Consider the following 5,861-nt stretch of genomic DNA (forward strand, 5'->3'; position numbering starts at 1 on the left):
GAGGGATCAGGGGTGATGGACTGACGGAAGATGGACGAGTGGAGGGATTCGGGGATGATGGACCGATGGAGGATGGACGGGTGGAAGGATGCAGGGATGAGGGACTGATGGAGGATGGGTGGAGGGATGCAGGGATGACGGAATGATGGAGGGTCGATGGGTGTGGAGGGTTTCGGGGATGATGGACTGATGGAGGATGGACGGGTGGAGGGATGCAGGGATGACGGACTGATGGAGGATCGATGGGTGGAGGGATGTGCACAGTGGTGTATGATGTGTCTGTGACCCTCTCCTCCACACCCCACTTCAGGCCTCAGTGACCAGCTCTCTCTCACTTCCTAGCAGTGGCCAGCCTTTCAAAGGCAAGGACCTATGTGGCTTCATCCACAGTCTCACTACCACCAAAAACATCTTGAGGAAATCATCGCAAAAGGAAACAGGGGAAGTCCGGTCGGACATTCATTTGTCCCAAGGAGGATGTGAAAACTCAGTAGAAATTTAAGGTGAGTCATCGAATGAACAGGTTTCTTGTAAGATGGATTAAAGTGAGACAATTAAAATAGAGTAGGATCCCTGGTGGTGTTTGGGGAATTGAGACATGGTTGGTTCACATAATCCCACCTTCCCAGTTGTGCCTCAAACCAATTACATCAGGATCTCTGGCCATTCCAAAGCCTCTCAGGTGATGCCAATGGGCAGCTACTTTGAGAACCATTAGAGCCCCTCTGTCCTCCTTGGGCTCTGGAGGTTTCTTTCCCACCCAAGCATAAGCACAGGGTGGAGTGGGGAGTGAGCAGAGATCTGGGGCAGCCTCCAGCTCTCCTCTCAGGACCTACTTTCCTTCCTCCTTCCTCCCCAGAGCCATGGACTCCAAGGGCCAGTGAGCTCAGAATACATGCCCTCTTTGGGTCGAGCCCTCATCCCTGGTCAAAGTCCTAGATGGGCCCAAAGAGTTACACTTGTCTCTTGGACATCCAGCCTCTATTTCCCTTTTCATAACCAGGTGTCCATTTGTCTCTGGGGCCATTCCCATGGCCCAGGACTTCAGATGTGGCCTCACTCCTGGTGTCCAGGGGTGGGTCATGCATCCAGGCCTGGGCCAATCAGACATTCCACCTGGACCACACTGATAGGAAAAGTGACAGGCATGTTACCCAAACCAGGACTTTCAGCCCAAGCAGACATTATGCTTGAATGGCTGGGAAGTGGTGGGCAATCTTTCTTGAAGCTTTAGAATTATGAATTGAGAGGATGGTAAGGTTTGAGTTGTTGGACAGAAATGCTCCAAGAATGAAGCCAGTATAGACAAGACGAGATGGGCCCCGTTTACATCACTTAAGCCCCTGAATCAAGCCAGATCTGAAACCCACCCCAGATATCTCAGGTACATACACCAATAGTATCTCCTTTCACTTGAGCTGGTTTGGTGTGGGTTTCCTTTTGTTGTTGCCGGCAGAAAGGATCCTGACGTACTCGGCACCTGCAGGTCCTCGTGACCTGGCCCTGCCCGCCCCCAGTCTCTGGCACACCGTGCTCCCTGTCCTCTCGAAACTCGAGAAACACACATCTTATAGAAGCTCAGCACGGGGAGCCAGATGGTCTGGTTCCGATCCCGGTCCTCCCACTCATTGTCGATGGAAATGTAGGCAGCCATTACTCCCCACGTGCCTCAGCATCCTCGTTTATAGCGTGGGGGTGTCGGTGTTACTGTGTTCGTTGCCTCTTTGCTCGGGCTGCGGTGGGAATTAAAATGCGAGGCGTACTTAAAGCAGTGAGCCCTGTGTTAGTGCCAGCTGTTGTTATGACAATGACTTTTGTGTCTAAGGGGTCTGGTCCTCCCACCTCGGGGCCTTTGCACCTGCTGTTTCCTCTGCCTGGAATGTCATCTATGCTGATTCCAGCTCTTTCAGATGTCAGCTCCCCAAGCACCCATTTAATGCTCCCAAAGATCCCTGTGTTTGCTAGCTCAATATCCACTACATTTTGCAATTCTAGGTCTTCAGAGTAGTTATTGTGATTCTGTATCCCTCTCTAAACTGTACACTTGAAGGCGGGGAACCCATCTGTTTTGCTACTAGGATTTATAGCTTCAATATCAAGGACAGAATCTGGTCCCTGAGAAAATACATTCTGAATGAATGAGCTATATGCTCTGCTAATGGAGGCACAGCTTCTTTACTAGAAAAATGTGCCTGATGCCTGACTGTGGCTGACACCCCAGCGATTCCAGGGCCGAGGTCACCCCGGTGCACGGGCTGTGAGCCGCGGTCCAAGCACTCAGGGCTGCAGCAGGGGGCCTCGAGCCACACTGTGAACCCGCAGCAGTCTGGGGACTGTAGACCGTCCATAGTCTCGATCACCTGACCCAGAAAGCTCTCGTCCTTGGACCCGCTCAGCACCTGCAGGCAGTGACAAAGTCCAGCAAGGTCCACAGGGGACACGTGGGCTGTCATACACTCCCCGGATTCACTAAATGGCTCCAACAAGCACGTAATTAATCTCAGAGGAGAGAACGGTGTCCTTTTCCTTCTAAACACTCTCAGATGCTGTGAGCTTTTAATGAAAACTGAGGCAGGTATCGGTCTGCACTAAGATCACACGTGAGACCTGAGAGAATGGAGACGTGCCGGGAGGGCCTGGCGACGAAAACACAAGGTCACTGCAGTGACGTTCCCGGACGTGTGTTTGGTTCTTGGCAATCAGAACAGACTTTGATGTCTTCTCAAAGCCTCGCTGCATTGTGAATTCGCACAGAGCCTTCTTTCTCGGCTCCCTCTGCTCTGCCAGCAGCACCGGGACCAGCGACATTCTGGGAGCAGAGCCGAGGGTGAGCCCGGGCAGAACTGTCCCAAGGGGATGGCCCAGCCCCCAAGCCCGTCCCAGGGTGGGCAGGCCTGGGGGATGCGGGGTCTGTGTGTAGGAGGTGAGGAGCCCCGCCCTACCGCGGCCAAGCTGGAGAAGTCGTGGACGTATGCAGAAGGGGCCTACACTTCCCAAGGACCCCGACTCCGAGGCCACACACCCACGGGTGACCATGTCCGCCAGGAATGGGTCACGGTTCTCTGGGTCCAAGCTGCAGACCCGGGCTCCTCCGGCGCCGAGTATCAGAAAACCTGGGAGAAGACTTGAGAGATTTAATGGCTTTTCACCCAGAGCTCAGAGTCCTTCCCGGCTTCTGCTCCCCTGTGCGCAGTGTGAAGGAAGGGGGAGCTCGGGAACCGGGCTCAGAGCGGCCCGAGGGGCAAACATCCAGGAAGCAGCCCCCTTGCCCCGACCTGGGTGAATGAGCGTTCCTCGGGGACCTGGCCCACGGCACCACCTCCCAGGGACAGGGTCCTGCGTGGCCCAGCCAGTGAGTTATCCCCAGCGTCCCTGGGATGACCCGTGGCAGGGGGAGCACTCCCAGGGCACTGGCAGGTAGAACAGAGCCGGTCCCAGGATGGAGAGTCCCAGCACAGCCCGGCTCCCCACGGTTCCACCAGCGCCCGCCTCAGGGTTGGGCACCGCGACCTGGTGTGCCCCCACCTGATGCCCCCATCCCGACCCTCGGGGATGCCCGGGCCCCCCAGGATCCGGGGGTTCTCCACCCGGCAGCTGGGCGGTTCCCACCTCCCAGTGAAGCCCCATTTTGGTAACGGGAGGGACGCTGGGCCGGCCTGCGCGGCAGGAGGAGGCCGGGAGGATTCATGCAGAAGTCAACCAGGAACTTCCGCATAAGCTCTTTTTTATCTAACAGATAAAGGCTTCACTGCAAATCTTCACTGCACCACCGGAGCTCAGAGAGAAGCGTACACACGACGAATGTCTGACACAAACGTGTCGACGTTCTTCTCTGCGGACGATCGAAGGGTAACGCGTTACAACCGTGACGTGCGGTGCAAACGAGGCTCAGTGCGGCACCCCATCTCCCCCTCCGGACCAAGCGTGAAGACGCGCTGAGGGTCCTTGTCACCCCACAGCCTGGTGTCCCAACTCGGCTGGCCCGAGCGTCCCGCTCTCAGGCTGGAAGGGATCACTGGGCCCCTATGTGACCCTTTCCCACTTAACCTCCGAGTCCCTCCGAGTCCAGGGGCCGGTGTGGGTCGGCCTGCGTGTGGGTCACAGCCGCGCTGTCGGTGCGGCCAATCGAGGGCCATGCCTGGGCCCGCCCGCTCGCCCGCGAACTTCCCCTGGGTGTGAAGGGCCGGGTGTCACCTGCGCACGTCCTACCGTGTGACGGTGCTGTCGCCCGTGGCCCCCGATCCCACGCTCCCTCCGTGCTACCTGGCGCGTATCTCGTGCGCGTGCTGCTAGCTCTGCCCGGGATCCACCTGAGCGTTTACACCGTGACCGCCCGCCTGTCAGGTGCCCCCACTGGGGTGGGGGGTGGGCTCCTCGCCCTGCAGTCTGTGACGGCCGTGTCCCCGCTCTCTCTGGGTCACCTGCAGTACCTGCACACGGCCCGCTGTGGTGTCGCTCGCCTGCGTAGCACCCCCACCTTCTCTGCACCGCCCACACCCGTGTCCGCGGCTCTGAGCGCCCTCAGGTCCACCTGCTCCCACGGTCCGGCTGCTCGTGCCGCCTGGACGTCACTCCAGCTGCTGACACGCTCAGTCCCGCGTGTCCCGTCTCCTCGGGAGTTCCAGGGCCCCAGGGGGACTGAGGAGGCCGCAGAGGCAGGGGAGGCCACGGACACCAGGGAGGCCGGAGACTGGGGAGGACACAGACACAAGGGAGACCACGGAGACTGGGGAGGCCGCGGAGGTTGGGGAGACCAGAGACCAGAGAGGCCGGGGAGTCCGCAGAGACCAGGGAGACCACGGGCATTGCCCCTCGGTCCCCACAGCCCGGGCGCTGCTCACGTCCCCGAAGGTTGAGAACAAGCCCGACGGTGGAGGCTCAGGGCTGCACTGGGAGGAGCACGACCCAGATGCGGCTCCCGATCGTCCCGCCGCAGGCAGCAGGGAGGGTCCCCGCGCTGGAAGTGACAGTAGCCACCGCAGACCGGCCCTGCCCTGCACACTCAGGCACGGCTGGATCCAGCGCTCCAGCGATGGCATCAGAACGTCCCTCTCAAATCTTGGTCTTCGTCGGGTCAGGGTTCTGGAACCCAGGGGTCCAGGAGTTCCGTCACCTCGCACCTCCGGGCCCTGCACGGTGACATGACAGCGGCGGTGGGCGCGAGTCCTCAGCTCCTCCCGGAAGCCAGGCCTTCCCCTCAGCGAGCCGCAAAGCCCGACAACTCACTGCGATTGGATGGGGTGGAGGCACGTGACTGGACCTGAGCCGATCCCTGCAGCCAGTGGGACGGGCCAGAGTCTTTCCTGTTGGACCAGGGACCAACGCCGATGCTCACTCTGATTGGTCTGGGCAGGGACATGTGAGTGTCCCGGACCCAATCACCGTAGGCAGTGTGGGCCTTCCTTGACCAGACCTGGGTCCCCAAATCCCCTGCGGCCAAGGTGTCCCTGGATCGCGGGTCTGACCTCGGGGACTGCGTTTCCAGACGACACATGGGTGGACCTAGAAGGAAAGGTGGATGCTGGGACGCCGCCTGCAGGTGACCTCCGCAGAGCCTGGGTCAATGTCTCAGGCCCCAGCCCTTCCCACCCAGGGACCCTGACCTAAGGAGATGAGGGGACACCGCTGGGGCATTTCCTCCTCACTTCTGGGCGTGGACTCACATCTTTGAGACCTGCTTCCCTAGCCCAGCCCGGACGTGCAGAGCGAAGCCTCCCGACAGTCCTGGCTGGAGTCTGGGAGCTGCCCCTGTGCCGTGCCTGGTCCTATCCGGTCCCTGGTCCCTCCTGCAGATCCCTTGCCCTGCTCCCCAAGCGCAGCCTCTGCCCTGCAGATCCCCTGCCCCCCTCCCCAAGCCCAGC

Source organism: Panthera uncia, assembly GCF_023721935.1.
Source record: "Panthera uncia isolate 11264 chromosome D3 unlocalized genomic scaffold, Puncia_PCG_1.0 HiC_scaffold_9, whole genome shotgun sequence".
Taxonomy (NCBI): Eukaryota; Metazoa; Chordata; class Mammalia; order Carnivora; family Felidae; genus Panthera; species Panthera uncia.